The sequence below is a fragment of the Delphinus delphis genome, chromosome 2, assembly GCF_949987515.2.
Source record: "Delphinus delphis chromosome 2, mDelDel1.2, whole genome shotgun sequence".
In the NCBI taxonomy this organism is placed as follows: Eukaryota; Metazoa; Chordata; class Mammalia; order Artiodactyla; family Delphinidae; genus Delphinus; species Delphinus delphis.
This window is the reverse complement of record NC_082684.1, coordinates 105,539,931-105,559,186: the sequence shown is the minus strand read 5'-3', so window position 1 is coordinate 105,559,186 and position 19,256 is coordinate 105,539,931. Positions and strand designations below refer to the sequence as shown.

The 19,256-nt window shown below is 42.9% G+C and overlaps 1 non-coding gene across 1 annotated transcript; it reads left to right on the top strand.

Moving 5' to 3' along the window:
• The first annotated feature begins 2,280 nt into the window (after positions 1–2,280).
• Positions 2,281–2,353, top strand: TRNAW-CCA (transfer RNA tryptophan (anticodon CCA)). The gene has a single exon. It is a non-coding gene; the product is annotated as a tRNA-Trp (tRNA).
• The last annotated feature ends 16,903 nt before the right edge of the window (positions 2,354–19,256 follow it).

The following is a 19,256-nucleotide window of genomic DNA, read 5'->3' as shown; positions in this document are numbered from 1 at the left end:
CTCTAGTTGCAGTGTATGGGCTTCGCTAATTGTGGTGCGCCGGCTTAGTTGCGGCATGTGGGATCTTAGTTACCCGGTCAGGGATCGAACCTGGGCTCCCAGCAATGGAAGCACGGAGTCCTAAGCACTGGACCACCAGGGAAGTCCCCGTGAGCTTGCATTATTTTTAAATACATATTTGGATTCAGCAGGTCCAGAGTGGGGCCTGAGATTCTGCATTTCTAGCAATCTCCTGGGTGTTGTCCAGTACTGCTGGTTCAGGGACTGCACTTTGAGGAGTGAGGATTTAGTCTCTAAAGACTACACTTTAGAGCATCACAATTTGGGATGTTAATATAAACACACACCTGGAACATAATGGTTAAACACACTCATACACACTTTTAAAAAAAAAAGAGTGGAGTCATGTTGTCACACTTCTTTTGTCAAGGCTAATGAGGTATTTATTAATCTTTAGCATGGAGTTCTGCCTTCATTAAAGCCATTACTCACCATGAACACATGAAAGAACTTCTGTTTCACAGCTCGGACTTGACCTAAGCAAACATTTTCAGGCACGGATACCTATAAACAACGAATGGTCATATTAACCATAAGGACAGTTTATTAATCGACAATGGAAATTCGAGATCCCTGATTTATGAATTTGCTAATTGCTCTTCCCTGTTAAGGGTCTTTCCCATAGGAAGTGGGAGTGCCTCTTTTGTGAGAACATTTCTGGTCCCAGGGTATCAAGAGACGCATTGATACACATCAGCCTAAAGAAATTAATGTATTTCATCTAACCTGCCACTTATGTACTACCAAGAAAGGGAACAAAACTGCTAGTTACACTCAGACATGCTGTCAATTGTAAGACGCATCCTGATTTCAATGATGCTAAAAGGTTATAAATGTACATCCCAGGGTCAGTGAAATATGGCAATGTTCCCACCTGTATCAGACTCAGTTTATGTGCCATTACAAGTCCTGCATTTGCCTTGCTTTCTGGCCAGAACACTAACAATGAATGACTTGCTCTGTGGCGGCTGTTCCATGTTCCTCATGTGACATGAGGGCATGAAACAACAATGCCAGGCCTCATACCAGCATCTATGCTTCTATCCTCTGCCGTGTGGGTTCCCTACTGCTGCTGATGTAAGAGACCCAGGGGACCACCTCAGAATCCACGGATGCACACTGACTCACCTGCAGAGTGGCACTGGCCACAGAGCCTGACCCTGCTGTCTTGGGTTCTAGCTTTCTCTGTGGCTGCCCGAGTAGTGCAGCTCCACTCATAAGAGAGGAAGAGTTGACACAATGAGGGGCAAACTTTGACCAGTGGGAGACGGCAGCCTATCGATCAGTTTATCCCTCCTCCTTGCCCCTCCTCCACAGGGTGCCCCCCACAGAATGCTCAGAGATGCAGAAGCTTTACCTGGCTTCTCAAAGATGTCCTGTGATTCCCAGGAAGCAAACTGTGCTTGCAGAATCAGTGGCTAGTACGGCGCTAACACGTGCTCTTCTATTTGCTCTTCCTCGTTCCTTCACCCCCTTTCCCCTTCACCCCTGTTTCCCTGGGATACACACCCTCATAAGGTGCCGGTATAAAAACTTTGCCTCAGGCCCTGTTTTCTAAGGAACCCAGGCTGAGACACCATCTCAGTGTCAGTTGAGGGATGGAATTGAGGAACTTTGTGGGAATGGAGTCATGTGCCACTGTGAACAGGGAAAGAAGGAGGGTGTGAAAGGAGAGAAGTAGCAGAGGCATCCTAGAATTTTCCAAGAGGTCAGCACCAGGACTTAATGACTTTTTCCTCACAAAGGGCACAGATATAGATCTCTTTATGCTTAGGTGAACAGCTACTATCTGCCTTCAGAAAGGAAGAGTGGATCCAACATCTGACTTCTTAGAGATTAATAATAGTAATAATAATAATAAAAGATAATAATAGCTCCGTTGACCCAGTATTTCTACATCTAGGAATTTATCCTACAGACACACTTATGAATATGCACAAAGATGTGTATACTAGATAATATTATATTGTTTGCCATAATGTTTCAATTAACCAAAGACTAGAAACAACCCCAATGTCAATCAGTAGGAGATTGGCTAAAGGAATTATAAATCCCCAGACCAGGAAATACTATGTAATCATTAAAAATAACGAGGCAGATCTAAATGTTCTGGTGTGGAATGCCTTCCAAGATAGAGTATTGCATGAAAGAAAATGTTATCAGCAGAACAGAATGTGTAGTCTACTAACATTTATATTTAAAAAAGGATCAGTTGGGACTTCCCTGGTGGTCCAGTGGTTAAGACTCCATGCTCCCAATGCAGGGGTCCCAGGTTCAATCCCTGGTTAGGGAACTAGATCCCACATGCATGCCACAGCTAAGAGTTTGCATGCCACAACTAAGACCTGGCACAACCAAATTAATAAATAAAATAAATATTTTTTAATAAAAAAAAGATCAGTATACATATTCCTATAATTCACAGACTATCTCTAGAAGGATACACAAGAAACTGTTAAGAGTGGTTACTTCTGGGGAGGAGACCTGTGTCCTGAGGGATAGAGGTGGGAGTGAGATTTTTCTCCGTTCATTGTATTTCTACTTTTTAATCATGTGTATGATTACCTAATTGCCTACTTTATTGAGTGCTCACTAAGTGCTTATCTCACTCTATGAGGTGGGAAATATTATTATTCTCATTTTACAAGGAAGAAACTGAGGTGTAAGAGATAAAGTGACTTGCCCAGTGTCACACAGCTATAGCAGCTGAGCCAGGATTCAAAACCAAATCTAACTCCAAAACCTAGGGGGCACAACTCATCCTGATTTGCTTAGAATTTTCCCAGTTTGAGGAGTGATTATCCCCCATCCTGGAAAACTCTTAAAAACTATCCTGGTTTTAAAACTAAAAGCCCAAATTTTGGGGAAACCGGGAGAGGTGGTCCCCCTACCAGAATACCAGATCTTGGCTACTTCGCTCTGCTATCTCCCTGATGAACTAACATGTTCTATCAGATCCAGCATTTATAGGGCCTGTAAACGTGTAACTTGCAGCTGCAACTGTGGAGGCTTTTTGAGGCCCCTCCCCAGGTCACACCCTCCATCTCTGAGACATGCCCTCCCTGCTGCGGTGGGGCCCGGGAGCCAGTTATGCACCAGGGGATCGCATTTTTCCCTTGACAGGTGGCTGAACGGGGAGAGGATATTTGGTCCAGCTCAAGAACTCACTGGCCACGGTCGAATTCTCTCTCCCAGAAATACCACTTACCAGACTCCTACTCGAGGGTGCAAGAGGCCACAGAAACCCCAGGCGTGAGCTGAAGAAGCAGGCTTACCAAGGAGAAGAATGAATCAAGTGTCAGAAAGCAGCAGATTCAGGAGGCCAAGGAGGCTGGCTCTGGGGCCAGGCCACATGGCTTTTAGCATTTACTTCTAGTCCCCTGTGGGCCTGGTTTCATTGCTGCCGCGGGATGCTACCAGATTGCTCCTTCCTACCAAATCCTCCTTTGGTCTAGAGCTGTTTTTTTTTGTTTGTTTGCTCTTGGTCACCCGGCATGTGGGATCTTAGTTCCCCGACCAGGGTTGGAACCGCACCCCACTGCATTGGAAGCGCAGAGTCTTAACCACTGGACCGCAGGGAAGTCCCGGTCCAGAACTATTTTGAGTGGGTTTATATTGCTTGAAAACAAACATTCTCTAAATAAGTAAAACAATGGTAACTTAAAAAGCAAGTTAGAGGCACTTCCCTGGCGGTCCACTGGTTAAGACTCTGGCTTCCAGTGCGCGGTTGGGGTGGGGGGGGGAGTGCAGGTCCCATCCCTGGTTGGGGAACTACATGCCACATGCCATGTGGCACAGCCAGAAACTGAAGAAAAAAAAAAAAAAGGGAAGTTAGAAATACAGATACAATCTTTGCAATCTAAGGCAGAGGGCACTAATACTGCCCAACCTCAGGGGCCACAGGAATAATACTCAGCCCTTTAATTCATAGGGCTTTTTTCCCTTTTAAAGTAGATAATATATAACTATACTTTCATGGCCAAGGTCTCAAACAATACAGAAAAGATGAAGACCCACCCCCTGCCTTCAACAACGTTATTCTTTTCCTCTACCCCGAGGTAACCACTGTGAATGGTCTGGTGGATGTGTATCTTTTCAGACATTTTTTCTGTTTATATCTGTACTTTTCTCATACATACTACCCCACACTGGGGAATACAATCTGGCAGCTTGTAGGCCAAATGTAGCCTATAATGGGTTTTGTTTGACTCACATAGAATTTTTTTAAATTTGAAATAAGTTGTCAACATTTTAAATTGGGATATTTCATGAAAATCCTTTCTTTTTTTTTTTTTAAGATTTATTTCTATTTATTTGTTTAGGCTGGGCCGAGTCTTACTTGTGGCATGCAGCCTTCTTAGTTGCAGCATGTGAACTCTTGGTTGTGGCATGTATGCGGGATCTAGTTCCATGACCAGGGATTGAACCCAAGCCCCCTGCATTGGGAGCAAGGAGTCCTACTCACTGGACCACCAGGGAAGTCCCATGAACATCTTGAAAACCTGGAAGATAAGGCATCACACTTCTTCTACCGGGAAAAAATTGACTATCAGTGAGCAGTGGGCTGCCTCCTGCAGGTGGGATGAGCTCTCCTCTTCCCCAGTCTCCACTCTTCCCAGATGTCTTCCCCGCGCCCACCTCACCATTTTACATTACCTGCATGGCTCTTTTAAGCATTTGCTTTTTTCACCTTTATACATGTTGTTCTGAAACTCTTTTTTCACTTAAAAACATACCATGGGCATCCTGCTAAGCAAATACAAACTGATCTATCTTATTCTTTTTTCAAAAAAAAATTTTTTTGGCTGAGCCAGTGCAGCATGCAGGATCTTAGTTCCCCCACCAAGGATGGAACCTGCACCCCCTTCAGTGGAAGGACTGCCAGGGAAGTCCCTATCTTATACTTTTTAATAGGTACAGTTCATCCTCATTATCTACAGATTCCATATTTGTAAATTTGCCAACTCTTGAAAATTTATTTGTGACTCCAAAATCAATACTCATAGCACTTATGGGGTCATTTGCAGACACGTGCAGAGCTGCAAAAAATTTGAGTTGTTTGATGAGCGTATTCCCAGCTAAGGTTGAACAAGGCCATGCTCTGCCTTCCAGCTTCAGCTCCAGCTCTCGTACTGCAAATGAGTGTCCTTTGTGTGGTCTATTTAATGCCAGGTTTGTGTGTGTGTGTGTGTGTGTGTGTGTGTGTGTGTGTGTGTGTGCTTTTTGTTGTTGATTTCACTTTTTAAATGGCCCCCAAGCATAGTGCTATAGTGCTATGTAGTGTTCCTAGGATCAAGAAGGCTGGGATGTGCCTTATGGAGAAAACATGTGGGTTAGATAAGCTCCCTTCAGGCATGAGTCATAGTGTCCTTGGCTGTGAGGTCTGTGTTAATGAATCAACAATACCTTACACCTAGAAAAAGGAAGCGGAATTTGGCCAATCTGTACATGAGTCTGCTCCAAAAAGTGCTAAAGTATCATTTATAGTGTGTGATGAAGCTATGGAAAAGATAGACAAGTAGTTAAATTTATAGATTCATGAGATGACAAGCAATAAAATAGCATAATTGACAGCATTGTTGTGAGGCTTGAAAGACAAAGCAATTTATAGTCACGTTGAATCAGGAAAATGTTAAATCCTTTCAGCAAATGATGGCTGGTTGAAACATTTCAAAGGCAATAGGGCATGTTGCCTATTGCCTAAATGTTAAATTCACAGGCAAGGCTAGTTCTGCAGATCAGGAGGCTACGGAAGAATTTTTTAAAAACCTGCTAAATGTTATACAGCAAAAAGGTTATGTGGAAGAGCAGGTTTACAATGCTGATGAAAATGGCTTGTTTTACAAGGACGTTGGCAAATGAGCCCGTATAACTCAAATAGCCTCAAAAGCTCTGCCTCTAAATCATTGAAAGACTATGCAACCAATTATTTGTAAGAAATATATATTTAATAAGGTGTCTTTAAATAGAAACACACATAAAACAAGGTTATATGTTGATTAGTTGATGAAAATGTTGTGACTAGAGGCTCCAAGGAACCTAACCCTGTATTTCCGGTAGGAGAGATGGTTCTATATTTGCTAATTCAGTGTTTGCAGTGGCTTTTTAGAACATAATGACTGTTGTTAAGAAACAAAATTTGACTGAGTAAATCTTTTTTTTTTTTTAATTTATTTATTTTTGGCTGCATTAGGTCTTCCTTGCTGCGCACAGGCTTTCTCCAGTTGCGGCGAGCGGGGCTACTCTTTGTTGCGGTGCGCAGGCTTCTCACTGCGGTGGCTTCTCTTGTTGCGGAGCACGGGCTCTAGGCACGCAGGCTTCGGCTCCGTAGTTGTGACTCGCGGGCTCTAGATTGCAGGCTCAGTAGTTGTGGCGCATGGGCTTCCTTGCTCTGCGGCGTGTGGGAACTTTCCGGACCAGGGCTTGAACCCTTGTCCCCTGCATTGGCAGGCAGATTCTTAACCACTGCGCCACCAGGGAAGCCCTGATTGAGTAAATTTAAAAATCAAATTGGCTTTATTCAATGATGGATGAATCAAGCAGCATCCCATCTAGCAAACAGAAAGGAGCTCCAAAGAGCTGCTGAAAAAGAAAGGTTGTTATAGACAAAAGGGGGTAGTGACAAGGAAAAAAGTGGATGACCTTATCTTTCTCGGGGATGGAAGGGGTCTACCAGGAGATTACCACACTACTGTTGACCAGGAAATTCCAAGAATTAATTAAATTCTTAAGACTGACCAGTTAAGATGACATTTCCGTGGGAGACTGAAATTGCAGTTAGGTTTGGTACTAAGTTTTGGCTTGGTGACTTGGGCTTAGCACAAGTAACTCCATTTTGGGTCTCTTTTTTAATACTGTAAATAGTGAGAATCGACTGTACTTAGAATCAAACAATATGCCTCTATCATAATCAAAGTAATCACTCCACTATTGAACAATATTTAGGTGGATTCCAGTTTTTTTTATATTACATCCAGTTTGTACATGTCTTTATATGCATGAATATTTTCCTATGATACCGAGAAGTCCAAAGCTGATTGAAGGGTTCTGCCCATTTAAAATATTGATAGATACTTGCTAAATCATATTCCAAAGGCTCGCTCAATTTATACTTCTACCAACTGTCTATGAAAGTGCTTGTTGGGAGTTCCTTGGTGGCCCAGTGGTTAGGGCTTGGTGCTTTCATTGCTGTGTCCCGGGGTTCAATCCCTGGTTGGGAACTAAGATCCCGCAAGCCGTGTGGTGTGGCCAAAAAAAAAGTGCTTGTTTTTCTGAATCTTCATCAGACTGGGTATTACCAACATTTTTTTTTTTGTCCAATATTATTGTCACATAATGATATTTCGTTTTAATGTGTATATTTGGATTATTGGTGAATTTGCATATCTTTTCATATGCTTAGTGACAAATTCATAAGGCTTTACTTGAAAAATGTAATAGCTGGATTCTCATATAATATCCTGACATTACAGACATTATAATAAACCTACATATTTATTGAACCATACACCTCACCTTACCCAGGGCTGACATGATCTTGCATTGGTCTTAAGGAAGCTCCAAGTTTGGCACAAGCAGTGGCTTACTGATGTCATCAAAGACCTAGGTTCTTTCTATTTTTCTGCTCTGTCATCTCAGGCTGGCTTCCCCTTTTGCCACAACATGGCTGCAACAGTTTCATACATCACATCAGCTATAGAAAAGTCCATAGATAGAACGGGACCATCTCTCCAGAGTATGGAAACCGTTCCCAGGAGCCCCCATGCCGATTACATTTCTCATCTCACAGGTCAGAATTGCGTCACTGTTCACCCCTTAAACCAGTCGCTAGAAAGGAAAATAGGACCACCACAATTAGCTTAGAGTCTTCAAATAGGCCAGGCCCTTGCACTTACAGTCTTCTGCCTGGAATGCTCTTCCTTCAGATATCAGCAAGGCATGGTCCCTTTCCTCCTTCCAGTCTTTTCCCACTTCTCACCTTATCAGCAAGGCCTTTCTTGACCATCTTGTTCACAATTACACCTCCAGCACCCTCCATTTCTCTCCTCTGTTTTAGTTTATTCTAACATACCACGTGCTTTACTTATTTTTTAAAATTTATTGTCCATCTCTTTCAACCAGAATGTAAGCTCGATGAGGGTAGGGGTTTTGCTATTTTATTCATTGCTGAATCATTGGCACATCCTGGCACATATAAATAATACTCAATAAATATTTGTTTTGCAAATAGGTTCATCTGTACCATTTTTCTATATGCGTTAATATGAAATATTGTTTTTCTCTTTCTGACTTACTTCACTCTGTATGACAGTCTCTAGATCCAACCACGTCTCTACAAATGACCCAACTTTGTTCCTTTTTATGGCTGAGTAATATTTCATTGTATATATGTACCACATCTTCTTTATCCATTCACCTGTCAATGGGCATTTAGGTTGCTTTCGTGACCTGGTTATTGTAAGTAGTGCTGCTATGACTATTAGGGTGCGTGTGTCTTTTTTTTTTTTTTTTTTTGCTGCATGTGTCTTTTTGAATTATGGTTTTCTCAGGGTATATACCCAGTAGTGGGATTGCTGGGTCCACAGACACAGAAAACAAATGTATGGACACCAAGGGGGGAAAGAGGGAGTGGGATGAATTGGGAGACTGGGATTGATATATATACACTATTACGTATAAAATAGATAACTAATGAGAACCTACTGTATAGCACAGGGAACTCTACTCAATGCTCTGTGGTGACCTAAATGGGAAGGAAATCCAAAAAAGAGGGGATATATGTATACATAGAGCTGATTCACTTCACGGTACAGCAGAAACTAACACAACATTGTAAAGCAACTATACCCAATTTAAAAAAAAAAGGAAAAGAAAAGAAGCCTAGAAAAAGATAACTAAAAAATATTTGTTGAATGGGAGTAATCCATCTGAATGAACTCCTCCTGAATCCATCTCTCAATGAATGCTAAACTCAGGTGAGGGAAAGAGGGGAGTCGTTTACTGACCTCCCCCAAACTCCAGCAATAGTTACATATCAGCAGGATGGCTACACGGCCTCTCCATTGTCACCCACCAATCTTTGCCCCCCCCCAGCACTGCCATCTAGATTTGGGGTTGCAGCTGCTCCATGGATGGTGGCACAAGTCGGCTGAAGCACAGCTCCTGATGCGGGTTGTGCTGCCCCAACATTCCCCTCAAACTGATCTCAGGCGGCCTCGTCCTGCAGCAGCTTGAAGCAGAATTTTGGTTCCCAGCCAGAGATTGAAGTCAGGCCACGGCAGTGAGAGCGCTAAATCCTAGCCGCTAGACCACCAGGGCCCAGTGGCCAGTGACAAAGCCCTGGCCCATCAGCTGTGTAGAAATGAATTTCCACGTAGAGACAGAAAGTAGTGAAACAAGTAAAGTGTTTATTAGAAGGAAAAAGAGTATGTGTGGATAGACACATGGGTGGGCTCAGAGAGAGAGGCGTGCCCTCATGGTAGTTTGAATCACTTATAGGGGGCATTTCTTCCAGGTTTCCTTTGGCCAATCATCTTGCTTTGCCTGATTCTGAGTCCATATTTGATTTATGTCAGGGTCCTCCCATGTGTGCATGCATCTCTTAGCCAAGATGGATTCTAGCGAAGAGGCCTAGGGTAGGTTGACATCACTTACTATGGGGTGCTGCCACCTCCCTTTTGACCTCCAAGGAACCTTTCTGTGCATGTGTAGTCGGGAATGTCTCCCTGACCTCAAGAATGAAAAATATGTGCTCTTTTATCTCTTATCTGGGCAGGGGTCATCTCCTCTCTCGCTCTTCTTTTTTTTCAGTATCTGTCCACAGGGGAGAAACTCCAGCTGCTCAGCATGGGGCCCATCTATCTCCTGCCTCAAAATGACCACACCATGCCTGGGCGCCACACCTTAGCTGAGAACCTCTGCTCCTGGCCTCTCTGCGGCCTTCGCTGATGGCTTTGGGACCTGGCTAGCCGGCTCCTCTCATCCCAGTGTCTTGCCCTCATCCTCAGTGACCTCAGATGCATGTTGATGACATTTCCACCACCTGTGCTCATGGTCCCTTGGCCTCCACTGCTCCAGTGACTTCCACCTCCTTCTACTCAACCTCCAAAGGCCTGGCCGCATCGCACCCTGCTTCCAGTTCAGGACCTCACCTCCGTTCTCCTTATTCCATCTCTCCCCCACCCTTATGATAACTGGGACCTCTTTTGCTTCCTTGCTTATTGTTCCCTTGCTGCCTCTTACTCAGTCTAGACTCTGGTCGGCTTTTTAATCATGTTCTTGCTAGTGCCCTGGAATTCCTGTTTTTCAACTTTCTAATTCACCCACATGCAGGGGGTTTCCTGCCTTTACTTGTGCAGCTCTCAGTCTGGCAGAAGTGGCCTCCACACTGCCTAGCCAGAGGGGCTTGTCTTCCCACCCCGGTTCCATCTGTCACTCTTTTTCCTCCTGTTGTGCTGGGTTCTACCATCTGACTTGCCTGGGGAGTGGGACAGAGATGGGGAAGACAAGGGAGGGACAAACATCTGGGCCTAGTGCCCTGGGCTGTCCGCCTGGGGGGTGTGGGGGGAGAATCTCCTTCCTCCTTGAGGCCCATCTGATTCCGTTACATAAAAACTTTCACATCATTAGGGAAATTGCTTAATTTCACAAATGTTTTGAGTCAACTGGGAGCTCATTACTAGATATGAATGAAAATAGTGCTTGCCTTCCAGGAACTCCCCAACGGCTCACTAGAGTTTTAAGCCCTTGAGAAGAGGCTGGGGTGAGAAACAAAAAACAAACAAACAAACAAAAAAGACTACAGTGTATGGACTTCACCTTGTTTTATTGGAAATTTGGAAATGTACATGAATACATTTCTTTATGTTTTCTAAGCACAAGAAGGAATTCTAGCTTTTGGTGATGATTCATAGTTATGAACTGTTAAGTCTTGTCCTAGCCTTTTTATTTTATTTTATTTTATTTATTTATTTTTTGGCTGCGCAGCACGTGGGATCCTAGTTCCCTGACCAGGGGTGGAACCCACACCCCCTCCAGTGGAAGTGTGAAGTCTTAACCACTGGACCACCGAAGAAGTACCTGTCCTAGCCTTTTTAAGACTCAGTTTGACCTTGAAAATAAACTGTCTCCAGAATGAATCCAGGCCATAACCTATTAACCCATGCCTTGAATATGGGTGATGTTTAAAGATAATTTTTTAAAGAGGATGGGCTTCCCTGGTGGTGCAGTGGTTGAGAGTCCACCTGCCGATGCAGGGGACACGGGATCGTGCCCCGGTCCGGGAAGATCCCACATGCCATGGAGCGGCTGGACCCGTGAGCCATGGCCGCTGAGCCTGCGCGTCCGGAGACTGTGCTCCACAACGGGAGAGGCCACAACAGTGAGAGGCCCGCGTACCCCCCCAAAAAAAAAAAAAAAAAAAAATCAAAGACATGTACATCAAGGCATATATACTTGTTGAAACTCTTTGTCAAGCAGCATCTTTATTTTTTTTTATTAGATATCGGATCTGTGCCTTTCATTGTATATAAATTTTATCTCAGTTGAAAATATTTTTTTAATCTTAAAAAATTACAAATTGAGAAAACTTGTGGACATTAAAAATATTGTTAATAAAATTAAAAATTAAGCAATACACTGAGACTGGTGGGGCCTGAAAGGGCTGGAACTAAGAATGAAGGCTTGGGAGCTGGTAAAAAACTCCTGAGGGAGTGGAATCCCCTAACAGGCCTGTCTGAAGGACTGGCCTGCAGGGTCACCTTGGTGGGAACCTGCACGGGCATCGGAGAGCGACACCTTGTGGTGGTGAGGAGCAATTGCAGAAACAGCCACCATCCAGAGCTTGGGACGTCTGGGCTTTTATCCCACTGGTGTTAGCTTCCACAGGACTCCTTTGTCAGTTACATAAACCCCAAGGCCCTGGGCAGTCCAAGAGAAGGGGAAGCTCCAAGAAAGAGGTAATGGGCTAATTCAGTAGTTAAAGGCTAGAGCTAGTTTTAGTTTCATTTACTTTGGAAAATGTTTAAAGACATCCTGATTGGCCACATTCATATGTATAGAAAAAAGAATGAAAGGAAATCCACTACAACGGTAACAGGTTATATTTGGGTTGAGATTATATATCATTTTTATTACCTTTTTAAAGGTTTCTGTATCTTCCAAAATTTCAACAATAATTATATATCACTTTGCTTTTTTGTTTTGACAGAAATATTTATTTTTCTCATAGAGGGTGAACAATGGTATGCTACTATAATTTTTAAATTTTTTTAAAAAGTATTTATTTATTTATTTGGCTGCACTGGGCCTTAGTTGCGGCATGCTAGGGATCTTTTAGTTGTGGCATGTGGGATCTAATTCCCCGACCAGGGATCAAACCCAGGCCCCCTGCATTGGGAGTGCGGGGCCTTAACCACTGGACCACCAAGGAAGTCCCTAAATTTTAATTTTTTTTTGAAGACTTAATTTTCTAGAACAGTTTTAAGTTCACAGCAAAATTAAAAGGTAAGTGCAAAGATTTCCTGTATATGCCCTGCCCTCACACATGCATAGCCTCCCCCGTTATCAACATCCCCCAACAAAGTGGTACATTTGCTACACTTGATGAACCTACACTGACATACCATAATCACCCAAAGTCCATAATTTACCTTAAGTTTCACTCATGATGTTGTACATCCTATGAGTTTGGTTGTGTCCATCATTATAGTATCACACAGAGTATTTTATTTATTTCTTTTTTTTTCTTTTCTTTTTTGTTTTCAACACAAACTTTCTTTATTTAGGAAATAGATGGAATTGTTAAATTGCTGCTAGGATAGAATAAGATGCTTTTGGCCTCAAGTCGCAGAAAATATAACTAGCAGTGACTTTACAAAATAGATGTTTATCTTATATAACAGAATTCTAGAGGTAGTAAGTTTCCAGATGAGTCCAGCGACTCTGTGATGTCAAGTTCTTTCTCTCCTAATCCACCATCTGTGTTGACTTCTCACCTTCAAGCTTTTCTCCTTCACATGCCAAATGGCTACTGTAGCCTTGGGCATCCTATGACCTCACAGGACCACTTTCAAAGCAGGAAGCCGTGAGGACAAGCAACAAGAGAGCTTTCCTTCTTTGTCTCTCTCTTTACCGTTTGTCAGGCAGCATCTTTATTCTTTTTATTAGTTATCTATTTTATACATATAAGTGTATATATGTCTATCCCAATCTCCCAATTCATCCCACCACCACTTCCCCACTCCTCGATTTCCCCCGCTTGGTGTCCATACGTTTGTTCTCTACATCTCACACAGAGTATTTTCACAGCCCTAAAAATCTTCTGTGCCCCATCTATTCATTCCTCCCTGCCCTAACTCCTGTCAACCACTGATCTGTTTATTGTCTCCATAGTTTTGCCTTTTCCAGAGTGCCATATAGTTGGAATAATACAGCATGGAGCCTTTTCAGATTGGCTTCTTTCACTTAGTAATACGCATTTCAGGTTCCTCCACTGTCAACACTGCTGTGTATTATCACACATTTTCATGACTTGATAGCTCATTTCTTTTTAGCACTGAATGATATCCCATTGTCTGGATGTGCCACAGTTTATCCATTCACCTACTGAAAGACATTTCGGTTGCTTCCAAGTTTGGGCAATTATGAATAAAGTTACTTAAACATCTGTGTGCAGGTTTTTATGTGGACCTAAATTTTCAACTCCTTCGGGTAAATACCAAGGAGTGTGATCGCTGGATCATATGGTAAGACTATGTTTAGTTTTATAAGAAACCACCCAACTATCTTCCAAAGTAGCTGTACTATTTTGTATTCCCACCAGCAATGAATGAGAGTTCCTGTTGCTCCACATCCTCATCATTACTTTTATTTTAATACAAAAAGTTTTAAGAAGAAATAACACAAAATTCCTCAACATTTTTAGTGAAAAAAAAATAAATGCACACACATGGTAAAATGTCAAACATTAAGAAACTATAAAATTAAAAGTAAAAAAGTCTCCCTCCTGTTTTCTAGTAAATCTTGATAGAGCTACTCACCATTCACACTTCCTTGTATATGCAACAAGAAAAATTTCTGCATGTATAGTAAATGTTTCTTTCCTTTACATTTTTTTTCACAAAATGTATCATATTATGTGCACAGCATTTTGCACCTTGCTTTTTTCACCCACCTGGAGATCTTTCTATGTTAGCATATAGAGATAAATCTCATTTTTTAAAAGGCAATAGAATTCCAAGGAAAGATATTCCAAACATTATTTATCTAGGCCTCTGTCTAAAAACATTAAAATTATTTCAAACTTTGTTATATTCAGTAATAAACATTCTTGTATATACCTTGACATATTTTTATTATTATATCAATGGGATATATTCCTAGCAATAGAATTGTTGGTTCTCCTTCCAAAATGACTGTACCAATTTATACTACCACCAACAGTAGGAGAGTGAATTATTTTCCTCGCTGTCAACACTACTGTGTATTATCACACTTAAAATTTTTGCCAATACCATAGGAGAAAAATGGCATCTATATTTGTTTTGATTTGCATTTAAAAAATTATTAGTGGGGTTGAGCGTGCTCTCTCCCTCTCTCTCTCTCTCCCTCTTTCTCTGTGACCTGCTTATTCTTATCCTTATCCTTTACCCATTTCCCTATTGAGTTCTTGGTCTTTTTCATACTCATTTGTATAAACTCATAGTAAATTAGAAATTAACCCTTGGTTTGTCACATGCGTTACAAATATTTCCCCCACTTTTTCATTTCTTTCTGACTTCATTTACGGCCTACTATGCCTTGCAGATGTTTTTATTTATTTTTTAATAAATTTATTTATTTATTTTATTTTTGACTGCACTGGGTCTTCGTTGCTGCGCGCGGGGGCTACTCTTCATTGCGGTGCATAGGCTTCTCATTGCCGTGGCTTCTCTTGTTGTGGAGCACAGGCTCTAGGCACGTGGGCTTCAGTAGTTGTGGCACGTGGGCTCAGTAGTTGTGGCTTGTGGGTTCTAGAGCACAGGCTCAGTAGTTGTGGTGCACAGGCTTAGTTGCTCCACAGCATGTGGGATCTTCCCGGACCAGGGCTCGAACCCATATCCCCTGCATTGGCAGGAGGATTCTTAACCACTGTGCCACCAGGGAAGTCCTTCGCAGGTGTTTTTAATTTTGTGTTTTCAAATTTATTTTTCTTCCTGATTCTGAGTGCATTAGTTTTATAATTTACAAAAATTCAAGTTGGTTTTGTGTGTGTGTGTGTGGTGTGTGTGTATGTGTAAAGCATATCAAACACACAGTAGTAAAAGTCCATTAGGGGAAAGTCTATGGCACCAAACCATTCTCTGGGGATTTCTCTACCTCCCAGGCCATGTGGCTCAGTAGGTATCATAGTCGGTGGCTAAATAATTTTGTAAAGAAGTATCTAGGAGCAGCAATCTGATTTGACAAGCCAGTTAGACTCTGAATCCTCTTTTAGGTTCCAAGTGCATTGGAAGCTTTTACTAAAGGTCTCCAAAAAAATTTTTTTTTTCTCTTTCCAATGGTCAAGTAAGTATTTTAGTGATAATTTTCTTCCTATGAACTAGCCTAGGGATACACTAGTGTGTGTAGTGTGTGATGTGTGTATAGTATGTGGCGTGGTATGTGTGGGCACGAACATGCAGGTATTTAATTTTTTTCCTTTTTTCTTCCTGTTTTTTGTAATTAGTCTTTACTTGTAATAGCTTGGGGGACACTGAAGATTACGGAGCTAGATTTCCTCTAAAACACCTCTCAAGCCACCCCTGATGCCACCCGGGCCTCTGTGTCCTGGCAAGCACCACCCCACACTGAGGCCACCTCCCGAGTCATTATGTCCAGCCCAGAGCACACTTGTGTCTCCCCAGAAATATCCTTGAATAGAGCAGTTCAGAATAGGGCATGGGAACGGGCCGGAGGTTGTAAATCCATTTTCCTTCTTGGCACCAGCGGGCTAGAGGAGCCCAGGCCAGCACAAGACAGCTGAGAAAGAGAAAAGTCGGCATCCGCCGAGGGGCAACACAAGGTCCAGAGGGCCTCCCTCTGCCACACTAAATACAAACCATTCATAAAAAACAGGAAAAGATACTGGTCTTGGGGGTAAAAAAATTCCATTCTAAAAAAGAAAAAATCCTGCTCTAGCTCTTCTTTTTACACAGGTATGTGTCATGTGATACTTAATTTCACAATTGTTCAGTAACACTTCCTTGGACCGAGTTTCACCTTTCTCTCTTTAAAATAAAAATTTCCCTGATCCCCTTCTCTAGTTTCTCTTCCTGTCTGGGCATTCCTACGATGGAGCCCCTCTTTAGTCCTTTCTTTTTCTTTAGGCTGGTCTTACAGCATCCTACAACATTGTTCCTTTAAATGATCTTTTCCCAATCACACTCAGTGGCCGGGCTCTGTGGCCACTAAGTAACAATGAGACAACTAGCAAAAATGAGACACACCTTTCGCACAACCAGAGCAGTCTCCCTTCTTACTCTGTCACAGAGGACAGATTAAGCAATGATGGGGGTCTTGGGTAGGGGGAGTTACTTCCTGCATCCTCAAGGCCCAAAGGCCCCTCTGCCTCACCTGCTCAGGTGTCATTGGCCCTGCTTTTTTTATTATTATTATAAATTTATTTATTTATTTATCTTTGGTTGCATTGGGTCTTCGTTACTGCGTGGGCTTTCTCTAGTTGCGGTGGGTTTTCTCTAGTTGCAGTAGGCGTGGGCTACTCTGTTGTGGTGCACGGGCTTCTCACTGCAGTGGCTTCTCTTTGTTGCGGAGCACGGGCTCTAGGCACGCGGGCTTCAGTAGTTGTGGCTCCCGGGCTCTAGAGCGTAGGCTGAGCCATTGTGGCGCATGGGCTTAGTTGCTCGGCGGCATGTGGGATCTTCCCGGACCAGGGATCGAACCCGTGTCCCTTGCAATGGCAGGCTGATTCTTAACCGCTGCGCCACCAGGGAAGTCCCCACTGGCCCTGATTTTAACTAGGTGTTACAGAAAGCAGGATCTGCCCATCCCCATCTTTTTCACCTCCATCAACTTGAGATGAGCTGGGAGCTCCCAAAAGGCCTTAGGCCGAGCATTCCTTGGGGTGAGTTTCCTTCTCGCTCAACATCTAAAGACAAGTAGTGACACATGTAGTTTCTGCCTGTCCAGTTTTTCCTAGAGGCCTTCAATCTCCAGATTGGAGAACTCACCTTTGTGTGGGAGTAACAGTAAGGAAATCTAGGAGCCAGACCCAATCCTCTCTCCCCTGGTGGGTCCAGGGAGTGAGCATGTGACTTAGACTCAGCCAACCAAATACTCTTTCCCTGGTCTGGAACCTTGAGAAGAAGGCAGGCAAACAGAGATGGCTGTAGCATCACTAGGGCTCATGGGGTGGGCAGACTGGGCTGTTTGTGCTAAGAGGTTGTTGCTGTGGTTTGGGGGGCCTTACTCTCCTTTTCTTGGCCCCTAACTATTTTCAAGCCTGATACTTTACGTCCCATTTACTCTGTAAGTTCCCTGATATTCTTTCAATAAGTCCCTTTTAAGTTAGCCAGAGCTGTCCTTTGAAGCTTTTAGTCAAGAGTGCTCACTAGTAGAACAGAGCCTCTGTCATCCTTGTGGTTTGGTGGATGGAGAAAGGAATCACTTGGAGGACCAACCCTACTCACTGAACTGGGCTGTTTCCGGGCTTGCTTGCTGCCCCAGGCTGGTCTTAGGGCACTGGCTTGGGTACCAGAACCATTATGCCAGGAATTTGGTCTTAAATGTGACTTGCTCTCTATCTAAATGTAGGGAAGTTCACACTGGCCAGGACCAACTTCTCAGAGAATCAGGCACAGGACAGAGATGGCTGGGTCCAGGATTCTCCTGTGACAAGATGGTGCCAGTTTCTTGTGGTCATGAGTTGGCTTGGGATAGAAGCAGAGAAAAATGAACCCTTAGGCTGCTGGGAAGTTTCAGCTGTATCCCACCCTCTAACCCCCCACCCCAAGCAAACAAATATTTTCCCTTTTGTGTAAATTTCCATTCCTCATGAGGATGAAAAAGTGGAGAAACAAACTTTGTTAATATAAGATCATGTCCAAGAATTATCATCCTCAATCATTTTGGAGATCTTGCTTTCTAGGAATGCTGACCACTGGAGAGGTGGTGGCTGGAAATTCTGCATCCGGGCACTCAGTGCAGACTTCTTAGGCCAGCCTGGAGGTCGGGCTGTCTGCATGTCGTCACTTTGGGCTAATAAATTAAGATGCTACCCTACCAGGGATGTAGCATTCAACAGCTGAACCTCACTTTGCATTTTTATGCTTAAAGAGGTTAATTACTGAAAAATGGGTAAAATTCAAATAATCTTTAGAGTGGTGGACAGAACTTTCTAAGAGTGACACAAAACTCAGAAGCTATAAAGAGACAAGACTGACAAATCTGATGCCATAAACATGTCAAATTTCTATATTAAAAAAAACAGCAAAAAAAGCGAACAGCAAAGAGAGAAAACTAGCAGCAACTTCTATGACAAACAAAGGAATCATTTTCTTAATATACTAAGAGCTTTTACGAGTAAATGCAATTTAAAAAAAGGGAAGGAGATAGGAACAGTCAGTTCATAGAAAATGAGATTAAAATCACCAATAATCATGAAACATGTCTCAAACATTCATGAAATGAAATTTTCATGAAAATGAAATTTAAATGAAAATTAAAACAAATGTAGTCATTTAATTGTGCATGCCCCCAGTAATTGCTCTGTACAAAAATACACCACTGTTCTATCACAGGCCGTTAAAAGTATCTTTCTCTCTTTTCTTATATTTCTCCCTTGGCTTTCCAGGCAGTTACTCACCTGCTGTCATGGGACAGCCATTTCTTTAAAAGCGCCAACCGTGGGAACCCCACAGTAGAAGCCAATTTCCCACTCTCACCTCCCTGTGCTGACACTGACAATAAGTAACACTGGCTATGTATTGATACTAAAATGGAGACTTCGAGCATGTGTGCTAGGGGCGGTGTCCCTGCGAGGGAGGTGATGATGGGGCGGGTTCCATGCAAGAGGAGATACACGAAAGAATGGGAGTTCTGCTGCAGAAGAGGCGGGACAGGGCTTTCCTCCAGACCCTGAAACACCACGTGTGAAAACAAAGGGGTGTGCAAAAGCCAGGTGCAAGTGTGGATCTGCAAGCTGTGGGAGGGGCGCCGAG